This window comes from Schistocerca gregaria, chromosome X (genome assembly GCF_023897955.1).
Source record: "Schistocerca gregaria isolate iqSchGreg1 chromosome X, iqSchGreg1.2, whole genome shotgun sequence".
NCBI lineage: Eukaryota > Metazoa > Arthropoda > Insecta > Orthoptera > Acrididae > Schistocerca > Schistocerca gregaria.
This window is the reverse complement of record NC_064931.1, coordinates 526494827-526515278: the sequence shown is the minus strand read 5'-3', so window position 1 is coordinate 526515278 and position 20452 is coordinate 526494827. Positions and strand designations below refer to the sequence as shown.

The following is a 20452-nucleotide window of genomic DNA, read 5'->3' as shown; positions in this document are numbered from 1 at the left end:
TTAATCGTTAGTGTCTTCCTGTAACACATATCGAGGTTCTCATATGCTATCGAAAGCGTGGTAACTGGATTGAACACTACCGTATCCTCAATACCAGTATCATTTCATGTCCAAAAACAACCGGAACGTATATTATTCAATACGATTTCATTAAAACATTTACTTATTATTTTAGGTTGTTTCTTTTTTTTTTAACTTGAGAGATGGCTCATAGTTTGCCCTTGTCCTCTTTCTGTTTTCCATTTGGGACTACAGCTATATCGTGGCAAATATTTTGCTCCTAACAGCGTGTTGCGGATTCCCGGTGAGGAGCGAGAGACAGGTCGTCTGCGAAGCATCCAGTTCCCCAGTATGGCTTCGTTCCGCTACTTCTACACTCCGTATCGGCGTCTGTTGCTCGTCCCCTCTCTTTTCTCTTTTTCCTGTGAGAGTGAAGGTAAAGCTAGAGACCATTTCCTCACAGCTAAGAGCAGCTTCTGAACGTGAACATGCTGCTTTTCTTTGCTACTTCTTTCTAATACCGTCTCACTATCAACTTTCAAATGATGTACTTTTCACTTTTATCACATTAACTAATTGACTAGCCTTTTGTCCTCTGCTTATGGATTTGTCCAAAAACTTTCTAACAAGGGACAAAGTGTCAGGGAAAAAGCATATAAAAATGACGGTAGTTGCTATTATTATATTTTTGTACTCTGGACGTCAGATTATAATATTATATGAGTAACAGGATCTGTGTCGTAGCAAGAAACACTTGTATGTTTGTGTTTACCCTAAGGTGTTTCAACAGTTGTGGAATCCGCTGTGAACGTTTATTTCACTTGCAACACAAAACACAATTCAGAAAAAAGTGTGTAACCAAAAACTATGGTTCATACATCAAAATGTTCCCAAAATATCTGTTAACACAGGTAACGTGGGCTTACAACTCTTATAGATTCAGCTACATTATTTCGAAAACTGACTTTTTTTCAAATTTGCCCCTTGTGTTCACATACCAGTCCCCTTAAATTACTTGGGTGTCTAACTGTATCTTACCTTTAGACTAAATTTCAAATTTTGGTGAGTAGATACTAATTTCGGCCATAGATGTGTAGATAATATAGCATTCCACCTGAAACACAGGTACGCGCCGATAATATTTCCACTGGAAAATTATTCCTTAGTTCTGAAATTGAAAGAACATACATTAGGGAAAGAAACGTTATCTTATGCTTAAGTTAACAATGTGAGAGAGAGTTCCATGTGTCCCCATGTGTTTCACATGATCAATGTACTTCGAAGTGTTGCTGAAGACGAGTCTTATGCGTATATAGAAAGTGTTCCGCCTAACAGTCGTCGGACGCATTTGCTCTCATGTTTTGGCAAATATTTTAATCTTATTTTAGCAAAGGTTAGCCTGGGACCGCCCAAATAACTACTGTGCATCATATTTTCCGTTAGAAACAAAATTATTTTTAAAGCGGAATTTTACTTGCCATTCGATAGAGCGGTCCCAATTTAATGTACTGTGATATTCCTTTTATTGATATGTATTAACAGGGATAGTAAATCATGAAAAATAACCAGTACTCCAACAGTGGCTGAGCAGCGCTGCTGCACACAGGAGCAGACAGCGCGGGTCAGGACGATACTTGAGATGGGAAAGTCCTTCGTGTTTTATGTCCCTATTAATACATATAGATTCGCAGTTTGTGTGTGAATCTCGAGCCAAATGAGTACATAAAATGTACTTTACTATGCAACGATTGCTGGGACATTACAGAAATACGGCTCTAACTGGCATTACAACAGAAGCATCAGTGCGTAGGTATCTTCAGCTTTACAGTGACCGTAAACACTTTGTCTTGAAATGGACAGCGGTACCCAACACAAGACGCAATTGATAAAAGTGATAACCGCAGGAAAGTGCAGTAATACTCCTCTGAAGAAAAATACTTATCAACGTCGCTGTATGTTTCTGCAGCACAGATTTTCATCTTACACCGAATTAGTAGTCATATGAAGTGATCCCCGAAAACAGTCCACACTTCTGTTAGGATTTTTTATAAGTTCAAATCAATATACACTAAAATGCAAACTAATTTGTTTAGTTTATCCATAATTATATGAATATTAATTATGAAGACAAGAAATCGAATAATGGCTGAGCAAACTATTCCACTCACAAGAACACATACAAACCCATTGACATAGTTAGGTGTAACACTTCAGAAGTTGTTGAAAGAACCAAGCAGCGCAGTGGTTAAGGCGCTGGACTTCTTCATTTATTTATTCTTAAGACTTACAGCCTATCTTCTGGATAGTTAAAAAAGGCCATACACCCCTTGTGTGTAATCGATGTTGCTATTTGCTATGTACGAGTTCTCCAGAAAACCTGGTACTACAATGGAAAAGAAACAGAATAAAAAACAACAAGGTAAATACTTTCTGCCACTAAAAAACAGCTGTTAACACCTTATCCGACTGCTAGTACTACAGTTTGTACTACTGCTACTATGACTAGCATTGTTAAAATTCTCTCATTTGTTCATTCATTAAGATCAACTGCTCTAGAATTTTGGAGTAGCAGGGTTCAACTCCCCAATGCGAATATTAAGTACACTCTGACTTCAGTACAGTCTCAGTGCAGAAATGCCATCATTGTAAGTGTTGGAAAAAGATTTTTCTGCTTGATGATGCATGGCTGCAATAACCTAAGAATTATCGTACACACCTCAGTGTGTTGAAAGTTTACATGTTTTGTAACAAGTTTATTATTACCTTTTAAATGAAAAGATGATTAAGATTTTTTGACGTATTCCACCTCCACGAGAATCTTTTTATTTCGGATTTGTGGGAGATACACTGGTATATCTGTTTTTCCTCGTAAATATGTATTGTGTATTCTTGTTTTCTGGTATGTTCTACATCCTACAGGATCTCCTCACTATGGATCTGATGTAACGAAAACTACATCTAATCTAAATCCAATCCCCGCTCAGTCATCCAGAATTCCTTTTCCGTGGTTTCCCAAAATCATTTAGTTTGAGGAGGACATATCTGAATATCTGCCAATTCGAGTTCGTATTTCTTCTCTAGTGATCTCGGCGTCGAGAAGACGTTTAAGCCTACTCTAATTTCCATAGTCCTTTCGTTTTCAAAAGGAGCAAATCTCAAGCATCTTGATACATCTCTCCCGAAATTTCATTCAAATATTTCAAACGAATGACGAGTTTCTTGAAAAAGACCGTGACCAACTTACTTTCCCATATTTTGCGAACTCATTTACTGCTGCGTGTCTAATAACTTCAATATCGTTGTGCCGTTAAACGCCGATATGCTGTTCTCCGTTTTTTTTCCCTCATAGTCTATGAAGTGCCACCTGTTCTTCTCTCTGTAGTATAATCGCCCTAAAGCACAAAAGTTCTTCACTTAAATGTGGTATCTCTGAACGTTTCGAATTGCAGGTGCACACGCAAGCGCGAGGCTTACTGTATCTGCTACACGGTATGACACACACCGGTTTTCCTCCACTAGTTTCCGTAATGGAGCAACATTCTATTCAGTGGAAGAAGAAGATGGAGGTCGACATGTGCGGGTAATGTTCTCGAAAGAAATTATCCTTGTAAGACTATCTGAAGTGCTTGGAAATAGCAGAGAGTCGTGAACGATCGTTCCCAAGGTTTGAGATATTCCCTTGAGACCTTATCGGCGACCGAAAATAATTGTCTCAGAAGCGCTCGATACTTTTCTTTCGTCCAGTATGAAATGTCTTGATGCTGTCTAGTCAACACCTATTGTAAAACTGATAGGAGACTCGAGAGCTTTTGGCTACAGCGCATGTAATTATGGGTATAAACTCGCACTGAAATAGGTAGTGACTTATACCGCACGGTTTGTAACATGTTCCTTGCACGCTTTTTATTTTGTGTGTTCAGTGGCATGGTGGTAGATGGAAGGTTGATCTTTTTTTTGTTGAAATGGATCTGATAGTTACTTGAGACGGTATAGAGTGCAAGGTGGCCATGGTGGGCTGACGGGTGGCGACACGCTAGCTCAGTGCGTTCGTTCAGGGCCAGGTCACCATCGGTAATAAGAAACTGAGTGAAATTTTCAGCGTCGTTACTTGATAGATTTCATGTGACATCCGCACAAAATTGTAGACGAAGAAACACAGAAAGAGAGAAAGAAAGAAGGAGAAAAAGGGTAGAGTGCTAAACTTGGGACCTGGAAGTCACGGGTTCGATCCCGGCTAGGGGCGAGGATTTTTCCTGCCCCAGATCCACTCAGCCTGCTATCAAATAAGTATTTCTCCAGGGGTAAAAAGCAGCCGGGCCGGCCACCCTCTCACTTCTAGTGCCGCGGTTAAGAAAAGCCATACGCTGCATACAGTCATGCTAGTAGAGCGGCCGCGGGCTTGCGACACCCGCTTTAGCTTTACCTAGGGCACAAGTGGAGCATGCACCACAACAAGTGTGCAAAATAGTGTCTACCGACAGTCAGGCTAGTGGTTGTGTCAGACATTTTCATGTCTTTCACGCAGCCGAAAGATCTGAGTCACAGATGTAACTGCTTGAGCTGACTCTACCAGTTTAACAACCTATAAACGGAAATATACGACACCATCTTTTATTTTTCCCCACGTACCGTCAAGTAAACTGATAAACTACACACACTTTGCATTAATTGTGAGAATTAAAATTTAATCAAGTATTTATTCCGCTATTACTGACGTGCAAATGTTCAGACCACAAACTTCAACTGAACGTTGTGCTTTAATCGCTTCCTAGAACCTTCCTCTATTAAGAACACATATTTTAATACCTTCATCTGTACTGTGCGAAGCACTGTAAAGCGCATGCCAGAAGGCACACTTTATTGTCCCATATTTTCTTCCAGTTCCCTCCGTATATGTGCGAGCTGTTATTTGCCTGATTTTAACTGTGAGTATCTACGAGATATAAACGTAGCGAGCTGCAGAATATATGAAATTTATGTTCTCAAAGGAACATCTTAAGTCTTCCAAGAGGTCTCGGAAATGTGCGATGCCTCCCTCCGAAAGTGGGCCTATTCAAGTTTTTTGACGTTTCTGTTACACTTATCAATGAACAAGCCTGTATCCATTCGTAGAGTCCTTCTTTGCATACGCTCGATGCCACCTGTTAGACTGACCTGATCGAATCCCATACAATTGAACAGTATTCTAAGTTTTGACCGTACAAGTATTCTATTTCAAATGTCTTTTCTCACCAAATTGCAGTTCCCTGTATCCTACCAATGAATCGTAGCCTGCCATGTGCTTTACCTACAACTGAGGCTATAAGATTATTCCATTTCATACTGCTACACACGCTACTCTCGAATATTTGTCCACTGTTGCTAAAAAACTTCGGATAATTATTAGTGGATATTAATATGGGATGTATCCATCCGTATTTAAGACAACTTGAACTTTGCTGGGAATGCTTTCAGTCAAGTATCTAAATGTCTGTAGTGGAATGGAAGTCCATTCTTCCTCGAGATCCGAAACCAGAGGAGATACTTAATGCTGCACGCTTGGTTCTGGAGCGAAATCGACGTTTTGACTCATCCGAAAGGTATTCCATTGGGTTCAGATAGCGGCTCTTAGGTGGCCAGTCCAATCCAGGAATGTTATTCCCCACAAACAGTTGTCTCGCAGATGCTGCTTTATGACAATGTGTTTTAATATGCATGTACAAACAGTCATCGTTTCCGAATTGTTCCTTTACGGTACTCCGTACACAACGCTATAAAATATGTTCATATCCTTCAGCATTTAGAATTTTCTTAAGCGCAATAAGGAGGCCACACACCAAAATACCACCATACCATAACACCACCTCCTCCGACTTGATTATTGACACTACACATAATGACGAGTAACGTTCTCCAGCTTTCGCCAAATCCAAACCGACAGGGTATAGCGTGATCATCACTTCGAATCACCCACTGTCCACTGGCGTCGCTCTTAATACCATATCATGCGTCGCTTAGCATTGCCTACAGAAATGTATGGATTATGAGGAGCTGATCGACCACGGTAATCCATTCTTTTTAAGTCCCTACACGCGGTGCACATTGTGCTACCTGGACTACTGGTGGCACTTTGGACCTCACTGATTTCATGCTATTTTTTTGAAAACCGCCCTCCGCAATGATCGACGCTTCCTGTCCGTCAGTACATAATTTCTGCCTGGACTTAGTTTATCTATGGTTGCTCCTTTCCACTTCACGAATACTCGACTCGGGTTTAAATGTCCCTGATGGACTTGCTACTCAGCTGACATCCAGTGTTCAGCCCACGTTCGAAGTTACTGAGCTCTTCTGTCGCCCCGCTTGCTGGTATTGCTACTCTACTGACAATGTAATACTCCCCGCCTTCATTTATACTAGTGGGCCTGCTCTCGTGACAACTAGTGTGCAATTCCGCATTATATATTGGTGTCTGGATACTTTCAATTAAGTCGTGCTCATCTGCCTTCAGAGGAGACTCAATCCAATGGTCAAAGGATACCGTTTTTTTATGTTTTGTGAAGCGCTCAACTTAGCATTTCTGCACATTAACAGCTAGTTGCCAGTAATTGCACTAAGTTCATAGTTCATCGAGATCTAGATGGATATTGCTACAAATTTCGTCTCACAGAATTTCTTCGTTGACAACTGTATCAGCTACGAAAAGCCTGATATTGCATCTAATACCATCCACTAAGTCACTGATGCACAAACAGAAACAACGAAGGTGCTGTTATACTTCCCTGAGGCGTACCAGATATTACTGAATTGACTGCAAATGACTATCCATCACCGTAGTGTGTCGCAAGCCTAGTTAGGTATCCTATAGCAACATTCTTTATTTTTAGAAAGTGTCGATATGATATCGAATCCGAAGATTTTTATAGGCTTGAAAATCCGAACCAACCTGGGTCGCTCTATTCATAGCAGTGAGTATATAACGAGTGAAGTGTGCGTTCTGTCTTTCCGGACCCTATACCAATTTCCGTGGAGGTCAATTTGTTCCAGATAGGTCATAATGTTTGAAATGAGAATAATTGTTAGATATGCGACCAATAAATGTAATTGATATAAGACGGTGGCTCTGCAGGTCATTTCTGATCTCCCTTTTCTAGATGGGGGTGACCTGTGCTCTTTTCCAATCACGAGGAACGTTTCTGGAAACTCGAAGATAATATCACAGTAAAATGACAAACACTAACCTTGGAGTTTATAACAATCAAATTGATTTTATCTGAAAATGGGGAGCACTCATCTTATGAGCACTTACAAACATAAATATTCCATCGAAGTCAGAAAAACTGTTTTTATCTAGAGATGAAGGGAACTCATTGCAAATACTTACCGGTGATAAAAATGACCACTTCTGTCAATTGTCTTCCATTGCTAAAGTCTTCAGATACGCGCCACTTCATATCATAATTACCTGAATTTCAACATGTTGACTCACGTAACTATATCATTATATTACATAACGTATTTTGCGCCCTCGTACCAAACTGCGATAAAATCAAATCATATATGCTTGATCCAAATTTCGATAAAACTCTAGACAGAAATAAAAGTTACTCTAAAGAACTCTCTTGTTTTTCACTTATCCAGTGATGAATTTGAGAATCTCTCACAATCCAAGTAACGGCTTTGAATATTCCCAGCAAAAAAGGATGCTCGCTGTTGTTTGAAGCCACAAACAGCCTACTAAGACGTACCTCTTGAGTGAACGATGGTGGAGTTGGACTATTAGCTCATCTCCCAAAACGCAAACAGCTTACTAAACCAAAAACATATGCCACTCCTCTGTCACATAAGGGAGATAGCTCACACAAGAAAGGAAACAGCCTTTTACAAATGTGGTTTGTCTCAGAGCACTTCTGTTTCGCATAGAAACAGACTGATGTGTGAAACAATCTAAACTGCTCGTGGTCTCGCCAGGAAAATCTGCCTTTTAAGGCTCAAGATAAAGTCATGATATCAGTATTTTACTTAACTTGAAGAGAAAGTGGAAAGGAAAAAGAAATAATGAGTATATTATGGAAGATAGGTGTGTCTGGCTGACCGCTGGACTAAAAATAAATTAGTGAGCCACTTTTCAGCATGTAAAAAAAAAAACATTGCAAGTCCAGATGGAGAACCAAATTTAGAAAATGTGCCAGAATGCCATTAAGTTTACGGTTGACAATTTTGTCAAAATATGAAATGTACTCTATTAAATATGGGGTAAAAAAAAACAGTTTAGTTGCTCATCAACGACGACGTTGTTAAAGACGGAGCAAAAACTCGAATTGGAAAGGAAGTGAACAATCTCCTCTTCCAGGGAACCATTCCCGCGTTTACCCTACGTAATTTAAGAAAAGCTCGAAAAACTTAAACGTAAATGGCTGGAAGTGAATTTGAACCGCCAATCTCTCGAAGGCGAGGTCTGGGGTGACCAATTTTTCTAAACGAAAATTAGGGAGATTCTTATATCCTTGACAAAAAAATAAGGGAGATTAGTAGCACAGCAAAATTCCGCCAAAAATCAAAGCAGTGTTTGTAAAAGTAGACTATTTATTTACACACTTATACATATTTTGCAACAGATTTTGCCTCAGTCAGTAGTTTTACATCAATTTTAACAAATTCAAAGAATTCACTACACGAATAAGAAAAATTCATAGCAACTTGTAGTTAAGATTTGATTAAGTTTGTGCTACTTCTTTTCCTTACATCAGTCCACTTATTATTCATAAGAGAAAATACTCTCTTAGTGTGAGTATACTCATAAGAAAACAAACCAGCTTACCCAAGTTTTCAAAATTAACATTATTTGATTTCAAAGTTGTAAAAACCTGTACCCATTTCTGGCTAACATTACCATCTAAAGAGACAGCACATTTAATTGCATCATTAGAACTTCCCATATAATTCATCTTCGTTAATACAACTTCACGCATGTGATTTAATGTCGATTCCATTTTTAGACATAGTGGGATTAAACTCTTTGAACTATTATCAAATTTACTACCGAAGTAAGAATATAAACAATCATAGAATTCAATGAAGTTGTTCTCACTACTAGATTTCAAATTTAAATCAAGAACATAGGCTAATAATTTATGATTACCACTACCAAAATAACTGTCTTCCTTTCTCTGTCTGATTTTACTAATTATTAAGTTTACAGATTCATGAGATTCCATAATACTAAGGTCGTAATTCTCCAAATACTTTGCTTTTTGAATGAAAACATTTCCAATATTCACAAAAAACTAGTATAAGCTTGAACAATTGTTTGTACTTCTGTATTTTCATTGCAGAAATACTTTTTCAGAACTTTAAGACAGTCTGATTCATCTATGCTTTTCAAATAGCTCTTTATAGGCTACCAATTTTTTAAAAGCCTTTCTACAGCAGGAGTGAGAGATAACCACCTAGTATTCACATGTCGCAAGATTTCAGCCCATTCCACATCAACAAAATCAAAAAATGATTTTAACGTTTCCCTTCGTTTGGCACAATAGGAAAAGTTACTACATAGTTTTAACACCAACACTTCAACATCTACATATTGTAAACAGTTGCAAGCACGTTTCATTGCATTACGAAGTACATGGTTATAACAACTTGTTTTAAGGATTTTTTCATTTTCGTTAGTTAATAGTTTCATGACTGTATTATGCTTGCCATAATGTATATTGGCACCATCGGCACAGTATGACGATATATTACTGATATTCAAATTATTTGATTTCAGTGAGTTTTTTAACAACCTATGGACATCAATTGCATTTTCATCTGCCTGTTATACGAAAACCAGCAATTCGTTTTGACTTTCGCTAAAGGGGTCAAAAATATCGTATGACAATTGGAAACATTTTCCTGTTTAGGTGATTGGAGGCATCTGTTGCTAAAGAAAAGAACATGAAACACTTCTTGGGGTCATTAAAACTTCCAGAAAATCGTTCACACTTCTTGGGACCAATACGTTCATTATCATCATTTTAGTTCGCGCGCAAGATATTTTCTTTGACACATTAGATTCACTGAAAACGTTTTTCGAAAGTTTGATAGTACAGTTCAAGCTCCTATAGCTTATATTGTGCTGCACTGTGTGGTAGACTAATGAAAGTTCACCAGCAATGGTTTTCATATCTTCGTTTGTTAAGCCTTTGCTCAGGTGAGGAGAGATGAAGAATGTAGTTATTTTGGATGAAGTAGTAACATCATTTGCCTTGCTTTTGTGACCTACAAACAAATACAAGATGTTAACTCAGAAAATTGCTGATAACCAATTACTACGCAATGAACAGTAAGATATTATATATACGATTTTATATAAGATACATATTAATAATTTATTACCGTACCTGACGTATTCATGTGCTGTAAACAATCGTTCTTGCCGCCATGCGCGATGCCTAACTCCCATTTGCAAATTGATCAGTTTGCTTTATAAGCATTTGACCGTGCTGGTCCAATCCAGGAATATAAAGCTTCCCATTTCGTAAGATATGTACACACATACTTTGTTTTCTTTTTTGGTGGCGTTTTAGCTTCGTCTTCGCTGCCCACCATAAAATCTTGAACAAGTTAACGACGATTCACAGTTAGCACTGGCACAGAAACAGTCACATCTAACCCCAAGCGTCGGTCGATCATTCCAAAGATATTCGATAGACATAATGTCGACATCTATGGTCGAAGGTCGATATAGAATCAGTTTTCTCTGCTGTCTAGGAATGAATCCTGACAGTGCGTGCAAAATTTAAATGATTGAAAAATATTTTTACATACCGGTGTGTGATAAGAAAAATAAAGTTAAAAACGAGAGATAAACGGCCACTGAGCCTGAAAATACGGGAGCCGGGAGATTATGAAAAAATGTCTCTAAATACGGGGGATCCCGGGAAATGCGGGAGAGTTGGTCACCATAGCGAGGCCTATGCCTTACCACTGTCCCTCCTCGTTGGTGCGGTTTGGCTGGCGGCGCTGGTGCTGCAGGTGATTGGGATTGAGGGGGGTGTGGGGGGTGTGGGGGGTGTGAGGGTGATGGTGATTGGGGGTGTGTGGAGGGACGTCATACGCCATCTGCCCCAACATAACGTCCAAGTGGCTGCTAATTATTGCAGAACTATTCTGTCAATTGACTCTCAAAGATATGACAGAAAAACCAGATATAAATTAGAATAAAGAATTTCTTGAAAACGCAATGCTTCGCGATAAGTCCCATTTCAGAGCAATGTTTTTGACCCTGAGCACCAATCGACGTAGTGATAACACTCAAGTTATTCAAGATAAGGTGTAACCGGGTGGTAACAACAATCTACAGTGGTATTTCCGTGCTGCATGTTACAAGGAGGAAATTCCTAAACTTGTTAATTTTTCCGTTGACAGTAATGGGAGATGGGGTAGCAGGTAACGTTTTTGCGAATTTACATCTGCAGTCATTCAGTTGTAGCGATACCCTGTCTAGTACGACACCCCAAAGGAGTCAGATTTTCATATAATTGTATAACCAAAGAACAGAGACATTTAATGTAATCAATGTGTTATACTCCGTTGAGCGAATACGTTGTTACCTAATTACTGTTGAACTTCGAAAAACAAATTTATTTCTGTTCGAGATGATAGAGAATGGAAATTAGACAGTATTATTCGTTAGATACGGAAGCACTTTTGAGCTGTTTTAATTGTGATGTAACCCCTTTCAATTACTAATCATAAATTTTTGTTGAGCGTTGAATAATATTCTTTGTATGAGGGAGGACGCCAGAGGCGTTAAGTATACCTCTGCTGAGAAGAAATTGGCTGGTACGACCACCAAGCTAATGCAAACCCAACAGATGTGTGGGGTTTCCTCAGAATTCGCATATAAGAATGGTACAGTTTTTGGTAGCAATGTCCATTTCAGGTGTCAACTGAAAATAGTTGAGGTGTTACAATATGCACGATTGGTCATCTTTCACTGTCACTTCGCATTGCTTGCATTTCTATCTTTCGATTGTTTCAGCGTCAGTAACGCCTATCTAAATATCAGAACAAATTAGTTTCATAACCTTTTTTTAACAGATGTTTTGTTATCTTGTGAAACTTGATGACGATAAGAATGCAAAATTATGTTTGCTTGAAAACATGTAAATTTATAATGCACATTGTGTTTGAATTATATTAGTCTTTCCCAAGTATTGTTCTAGTTGTATGGTTCTTCCTCTTCAGCGACGTCCACAGAAACAATGTACTAACAGACTCCTTGATTCACTCTTTTAAATAGATTCTAGTGCTATGCTTCCAAGGCTAAATGAAGAGCAATTTCTTTTTTGACACCAAGCGATTTAGCGCAGTGGTTAGCACACTGTACTCGCATTCGGGAGGACGATAGTTCAAACCCGCGTCCGGCCATCCTGAAGTTTTTCGAGATTTCGCTAAATCGCTTGAAGCAAATGCTGGGATGGTTCCTTTGAAACGACGAGGCCGATTTCATTCTCCATTCTTCCGTAATCCGAGCTTGTGCTCCGACTCTAATGATCGCGTTGTCGGCGATCTCATTCTACCCCTTCTTTCTTCGAGTTCCACTTATTAATGCATCTGATATTACCACATCTCGTTGATTCTGCCCGCAGGTATTAACTCGAACTTCTCCACAGATCGACTGGATTTTCGATTCTGAATGATCCGTTACTGTGATAAGAACTGAAAATACTGTAATTAAAGACTAAAAAGTAGAGTACTAATCAGTCTCTGTACAGGCATAGCCCCACTAAAACTGAAATTCTCTTGCGTTTCTATAACCCAGACAACTACATCGCATAAATTGTAGTTCGAGTCATAGCGGAAAGTGGCACATTATACTATACAAGCCAGTGACAGAAGCGTTACAAAGCAGAAAATTGAAGGACCTAGCGCCCGTTATACTCAAAATCTTTGGCCAGTCAAGCACCAACCCACATAAATAAGTTGTTTTGGTCTGATACATATAGTTACTTGAAGGTCCGCCCCCGGTAGCTGAGTGGTGCTTAGCTGCCCTCTGTAATAAAAAAAAAATTCGTTAATGGATCAACCACTAACTGAAATGGGTGTCTTGCGACGTCTGCCCCAAGCAGATACAACGAACAAAAACGAACAAAATGAGATTAATAATACTAAAAAAGTGGTCAGAGCGACAGAAAGTCAATCAAAAGGGCCCGGGTTCGATTCCCGACTGGGTGGGAGATTTTCACCGCTCACGGAGTGGGTGTTGTGTCGTCCTAATCATCATCATTTCATCCCCATCGACGCGCAAGTTGCCAAAGTGGCGTCCAATCGAAAGACTTGCACCTGTCTACCCGACGGGAGACCCTAGTCACAGGTATTATTTTAGTTGCTTGAAGGACGGAAATATGTATCCATTAGTGTATCATTCGAGCGAAACAAGCAATATAGAGTCTCCTGTATGTGCTCTTATTTCCATGGGACTATTTCTACAACGGTTTGTTCAAAATTATCGGAGCTGTAGCAAAAGCTACGACCCCCCACTTGTATTTGCGAAGAGCATGTTTCAAATTTCAGTTCTATAACCTAATTTAATAGACTATATAAAGGTAAGGCAGCGATTTAGGAATCAGGTTTTAAATTGTAGAACATTTCCAGGGGCAGATGAGGACTCTGACCACAATCTATTGGTTATGACCTGTAGGTTAAAACTGAAGAAACTGCAAAAAGGTGGGAATTTAAGGACATGGGATCTGGATAAGCTGAAAGGACCAGAGGTTGTACAGAGTTTCAAGGAGAGCATAAGGGAACAATTGACAGGAATGGGGGAAAGAAACAAAGTAGCTGAAAGGACCAGAGGTTGTACAGAGTTTCAAGGAGAGCATAAGGGAACAATTGACAGGAATGGGGGAAAGAAACAAAGTAGCTGAAAGGACCAGAGGTTGTACAGAGTTTCAAGGAGAGCATAAGGGAACAATTGACAGGAATGGGGGAAAGAAACAAAGTAGAAGAAGAATGGGTAGCTCTGACAGATAAAGTCGTGAAGGCAGCAGAGGATAAAGTAGGTAAAAAGACGAGGGCTGCTAGAAATCCTTGGGTAACAGAAGAAATATTGAATTTAATTGATGAAAGGAGAAAATATAAAAATGCAGTAAATGAAGCAGGCAAAAAGGAAAACAAACGTCTCAAAAATGATATCGACAGGAAGTGCAAAATGGCTAAGCAGGGATGGCTAGAGGACAAATGTAAGGATGTAGAAGCTTATCTCACTAGGGGTAAGATAGATACTGCCTAAAGGAAAATTAAAGAGACCTTTGGAGAGAATAGAACCACGTGTATGAATATCAAGAGCTCAGATGGCAACCCAGTTCTAAGCAAAGAAGGGAAGGCAGAAAGGTGGAAGCAGTATATAGAAGGTTTATACAAGGGCGATGTACTTGAGGACAATATTATGGAAATGGAAGAGGATGTAGATGAAGACGAAATGGGAGATAAGATACTGCGTGAAGAGTTTGACAGAGCACTGAAAGACCTGAGTCGAAACAAGGCCCTAGAGTAGACAACATTCCATTAGAACTACTGACGGCCTTGGGAGAGCCAGTCATGACAAAACTCTACCAGCTGGTGAGCAAGATGTATCAGACAGGCGAAATACCCTCAGACTTCAAGAAGAATATAATAATTCCAATCCCAAAGAAAGCAGGTGCTGACAGATGTGAATATTACCGAACTATCAGTTTAATAAGTCACAGCTGCAAAATACTAACGCGAATTCTTTACAGACGAATGGAAAAACTGGTAGATGCGGCCCTCGGGGAGGATCAGTTTGGATTCCGTAGAAATGTTGGAACACGTGAGGCAATACTGACCTTACGACTTATCTTAGAAGAAAGATTAAGAAAAGGCAAACCTACGTTTCTAGCATTTGTAGACTTAGGGAAAGCTTTTGACAATGTTGACAGGAATACTCTCTTTCAAATTCTGAAGGTGGCAGGGGTAAAATACAGGGAGCGAAAGGCTATTTACAATTTGTACAGAAACCAGATGGCAGTCATAAGAGTCGAGGGGCATGAAAGGGAAGCAGTGGTTGGGAAAGGAGTGAGACAGGGTTGTAGCCTCTCCCCGATGTTATTCAATCTGTATATTGAGCAAGCGGTAAAGGAAACAAAAGAAAAATTTGGAGTAGGTATAAAAAATTCATGGAGAAGAAGTAAAAACTTTGAGGTTCGCCGATGACATTGTAATTCTGTCAGAGACAGCAAAGGACTTGGAAGAGCAGTTGAACGGAATGGACAGTGTTTTGAAAGAAGGATATAAGATGAACATCAACAGAAGCAAAACGATTATAATGGAATGTAGTCAAATTAAAGCGGGTGATGTTGAGGGAATTAGATTAGGAAATGAGACACTTAAAGTAGTAAAGGCGTTTTGCTATTTAGGAAGTAAAATAACTAATGATGGTCGAAGTAGAGAGGATATAAAATGTAGACTGGTAATGGCAAGGAAAGCTTTTCTGAAGAAGAGAAATTTGTTAACATCGAGTATAGATTTAAGTGTCAGGAAGTCGTTTTTGAAAGTATTTGTATGGAGTGTAGCTGTGTATGGAAGTGAAACATGGACGATAACTAGTTTGGACAAGAAGAGAATAGAAGCTTTCGAAATGTGGTGCTATAGAAGAATGCTGAAGATAAGGTGGATAGATCACGTAACTAATGAGGAGGTATTGAATAGGACTGTGGAGAAGAGAAGTTTGTGGCACAACTTGACTAGAAGAAGGGATCGGTTGGTAGGACATGTTTTGAGGCATCAAGGGATCACAAATTTAGCATTGGAGGGCAGCGTGGAGGGTAAAAATCGTAGAGGGAGACCAAGAGATGAATACATTAAGCAGATTCAGAAGGATGTAGGTTGCAGTAGGTACTGGGAGATGAAGAAGCTTGCACAGGGTAGAGTAGCATGGAGAGCTGCATCAAACCAGTCTCAGGACTGAAGACAACAACAACAACCTGATTTATACACTCCTGGAAATTGAAATAAGAACACCGTGAATTCATTGTCCCAGGAAGGGGAAACTTTATTGACACATTCCTGGGGTCAGATACATCACATGATCACACTGACAGAACCACAGGCACATAGACACAGGCAACAGAGCATGCACAATGTCGGCACTAGTACAGTGTATATCCACCTTTCGCTTCAATGCAGGCTGCTATTCTCCCATGGAGACGATCGTAGAGATGCTGGATGTAGTCCTGTGGAACGGCTTGCCATGCCATTTCCACCTGGCGCCTCAGTTGGACCAGCGTTCCTGCTGGACGTGCAGACCGCGTGAGACGACGCTTCATCCAGTCCCAAACGTGCTCAATGGGGGACAGATCCGGAGATCTTGCTGGCCAGGGTAGTTGACTTACACCTTCTAGAGCACGTTGGGTGGCACGGGATACATGCGGACGTGCATTGTCCTGTTGGAACAGCAAGTTCCCTTGCCGGTCTAGGAATGGTAGAACGATGGGTTCGATGACGGTTTGGATGTACCGTGCACTATTCAGTGTCCCCTCGACGATCACCAGAGGTGTACGGCCAGTGTAGGAGATCGCTCCCCACACCATGATGCCGGGTGTTGGCCCTGTGTGCCTCGGTCGTATGCAGTCCTGATTGTGGCGCTCACCTGCACGGCGCCAAATACGCATACGACCATCATTGTCACCAAGGCAGAAGCGACTCTCATCACTGAAGACGACACGTCTCCATTCGTCCCTCCATTCACGCCTGTCGCGACACCACTAGAGGCGGGCTGCACGATGTTGGGGCGTGAGCGGAAGACGGCCTAACGGTGTGCGGGACCGTAGCCCAGCTTCATGGAGACGGTTGCGAATGGTCCTCGCCGATACCCCAGGAGCAACAGTGTCCCTAATTTGCTAGGAAGTGGCGGTGCGGTCCCCTACGGCACTGCGTAGGATCCTACGGTCTTGGCGTGCATCCGTGTGTCGCTGCGGTCCGGTCCCAGGTCGACGGGCACGTGCACCTTCCGCCGACCACTGGCGACAACATCGATGTACTGTGGAGACGTCACGCCTCACGTGTTGAGCAATTCGGCGGTACGTCCACCCGGCCTCCCGCATGCCCACTATACGCCCTCGCTCAAAGTCCGTCAGCTGCACATACGGTTCACATCCACGCTGTCGCGGCATGCTACCAGTGTTAAAGACTGCGATGGAGCTCCGTATGCCACGGCAAACTGGCTGACACTGACGGCGGCGGTGCACAAATGCTGCGCAGCTAGCGCCATTCGACGGCCAACACTGCGGTTCCTGGTGTGTCCGCTGTGCCGTGCGTGTGATCATTGCTTGTACAGCCCTCTTGCAGTGTCTGGAGCAAGTATGATGGGTCTGACACACCGGTGTCAATGTGTTCTTTTTTCCATTTCCAGTAGTGTATTTTCCGTAGTTTCCCTCAATCGTTTCAGACAGTGGTGTTTCGGGTCATTTGAAAAAAAAAAAGCCAATTTGTCTGATTACTTATTCTGTTCCTGAACATTAAGTTGTCTCGCTGATTTCAATAATCAGATTTGCAGAAGGTGAGTTAGCCGAATGTTAGGATGAGTGTAGCTTTTCGAAGCAGCATTTATGATGAATCATATCAAATAGCAGCGTTGTGCTTGGGCAGAGCTTGGGTGGTATTTCTCGATTATATTCACGAAGTGCCGCATTCAGGTTGACCGACATTTCCTAAGAATGTTTCACTATTAAGAATAATGGTACTGATATGTCTGAAGCACTGGTACTCTGTATTTGCACTCGTAACATATGGGCAAATGATTACACAGGAAAATGCTGAAGCAAGTGACACAGCAACAAAGTATTCTGAATGATTATAGACAAAAAGATACGGCCAAACTTTCAGGAAACATTCCTCACATACAAATAAAGAAAAGATGTTATGTGGACATGTGTCTGGAAACTCTTAATTTCCATGTTAGAGCTCATTTTAGTTTCGTCAGTATGTACTGTACTTCCTCGATTCACCGTCAGTTGGCCCAATTGAAGGAAGGTAATGTTGACTTCGGTGCTTGTGTTGTCATGCCACTCATTGCTCTACAGTACTAGCATCAAGCACATCAGTACGTAGCATCAACAGGTTAGTGTTCATCACGAACGTGGTTTTGCAGTCAGTGCAATGTTTACAAATGCGGAGTTGGCAGATATCCATTTGATGTATGGATTAGCACGAGGCAATAGCCGTGGCGCGGTACGTTTGTATCGAGACAGATTTCCAGAACGAAGGTGTCCCGACAGGAAGACGTTCGAAGCAATTGATCGGCGTCTTAGGGAGCACGAAACATTCCAGCCTATGAGTCGCGACTAGGGAAGACCTAGAACGATGAGGGCACCTCCAATAGACGAGGCAATTCTTCGTACACTTGACGATAACCCTAATGTCAGCGTCAGAGAAGTTGCTGCTGTACAAGGTAACGTTGACCACATCACTGTATGGAGAGTACTACGGGAGAACCAGTTGTTTCCGTGCCATGTACAGCGTGTGCAGGCACTATCAGCAGATGATTGGCCTCCACGGGTACACTTCTGCGAATGGTTCATCCAACAATGTGTCAATCCTCATTTCAGTGCAAATGTTCTCTTTACGGATGAGGCTTCATTCCAACGTGATCAAATTGTAAATTTTCACCGTCATCATGTGTGGGCTGACAAGAATCAGCACGGAATTGTGCAATCACGTCATCAACACAGATTTTCTGTGAACGTTTGGGCAGGCATTGTTGGTGATGTCTTGATTGGGCCCCATGTTTTCCCACCTACGCTCAATGGAGCACGTTATCAAGATTTCATACGGGATAATCTACCTGTGCTGCTAGAACATGTGCCTTTACAAGTACGACACAACATGTGGTTCATGCACGATGGAGCTCCTGCACATTTCAGTCGAAGTGTTCGTATGCTTCTCAAAAACAGATTCGGTGACAGATGGATTGGTAGAAGTGGACCAGTTCCATGGCCTCCATGCTCTCCTGACCTCAACCCTCTTGATTTTCATCTATGGGGGCATTTGAAATCTCTTGTCTACGCAACCTCGGTACCAAATGTAGAGACTTTTCGTGCTCGTATTGTGGACGGCTGCGATACAATACGCCATTCTCCAGGGCTGCATCAGAGCATCTGGGATTCCATGCGACTGAGAGTGGATGCATGTATCCTCGCTAAAGGAGGACATTTTGAACATTTCCCGTAACAAAGTGTTTGAAGTCACGCTGGTACATTTTGTTGCTGTGTGTTTCCATTCCATGATTAATGTGATTTGAAGAGAAGTAATAAAATGAGCTCTAACATGGAAAGTAAGCGTTTCCGGACACATGTCCACATAACATATTTTCTTTCTTTGTGTGTGAGGAATGTTTCCTGAAAGTTTGGCCGTACCTTTTTGTAACACCCTGTATTCGACGTCAACTTTCAATAAGCACTCACAGACAATTCGTGGCAGCATTAACAATGGAGGGTATATAAAGCGTGTCTGGGGAATTCGGAAAACAGTACAGTTGTTGTGGTAATTCGGAAACGGAGCGATTTATCTGACATCCAAAAGGATATGATCATAGCCTTGCAGGCCAAGGGCGGAAGCATTTCCGAAACGGCTAAGTTTTTAAACTGTGAATATGCCACCATGGTTAATGCACATCGTCCATGCCAAAATGGGGCTATTCAAAGCCGGCGCCGAGGCAATTGTGGCGTACCATGGTTCACAGGTGACAGGGGTGAACGACTGCTGCGAAGATGTGTACGGGCACATAGCCGTGCAACTGTTGAGCAACTGGCAGCCCAGATGAACGAAAGGGCTACTAAGAGTGTCTTCTCAACGACTGTTCAGCGAACGTTGCTGCGCATGGGTCTCCGCGGTAGCCGCCTGTTCAAGCATTCGTGCTGTCTGCTCTTCATGATCGACGAAGGCTGGAATGCACGCCAGTACCGCTACTCCGCTACTGGAAGTTCACTGAGTGGCGACAGGTGGCATTATCAGACGCCAGATGGCCGTTGGCGTGTACGGTGTGAAACGTCTCAAAGCAAACACGCTGCTATAATCATCCGAAGCGTTGTTGTTTAGGGAATGTTTTCGTGACATTCCCTGGATGATCTCGTCATTCTGGAAGGCACAGTGGGTCAACACAGGTATGGATCTATCCTCGGGGACCATGTCCACCTCTACATGCTGTTCGTTTTTCCTATGCACAATGGCATCTACCAACAGGAAAATACCAAGTATCACACAGCTAGTTGTGTATGTGAGTGGTTTCAAGAGCAGCAGGATGAGTTTGCCGTACTCCCTGGCTACCTTACTGCCCAGTAGAGAGTCAGTGGAATCACCTCGATCCGGCTGTTCGCACCATTGATCCTCAACCGAGAAACCTTGGGCAGCTGGCCACTGCACTGGAGTCGACGTGGCTCCACAGCCCTGTCGGTACCTTCCAGAACTTCAT

At 41.5% G+C, this 20452-nt stretch overlaps 1 protein-coding gene across 1 annotated transcript in view; it reads left to right on the top strand.

The window, feature by feature from the left end:
* LOC126297835 (cysteine dioxygenase type 1) overlaps positions 1–20452 on the top strand; it is a 124825-nt gene that overhangs the window by 21459 nt on the left and 82914 nt on the right. The window lies entirely within an intron of this gene.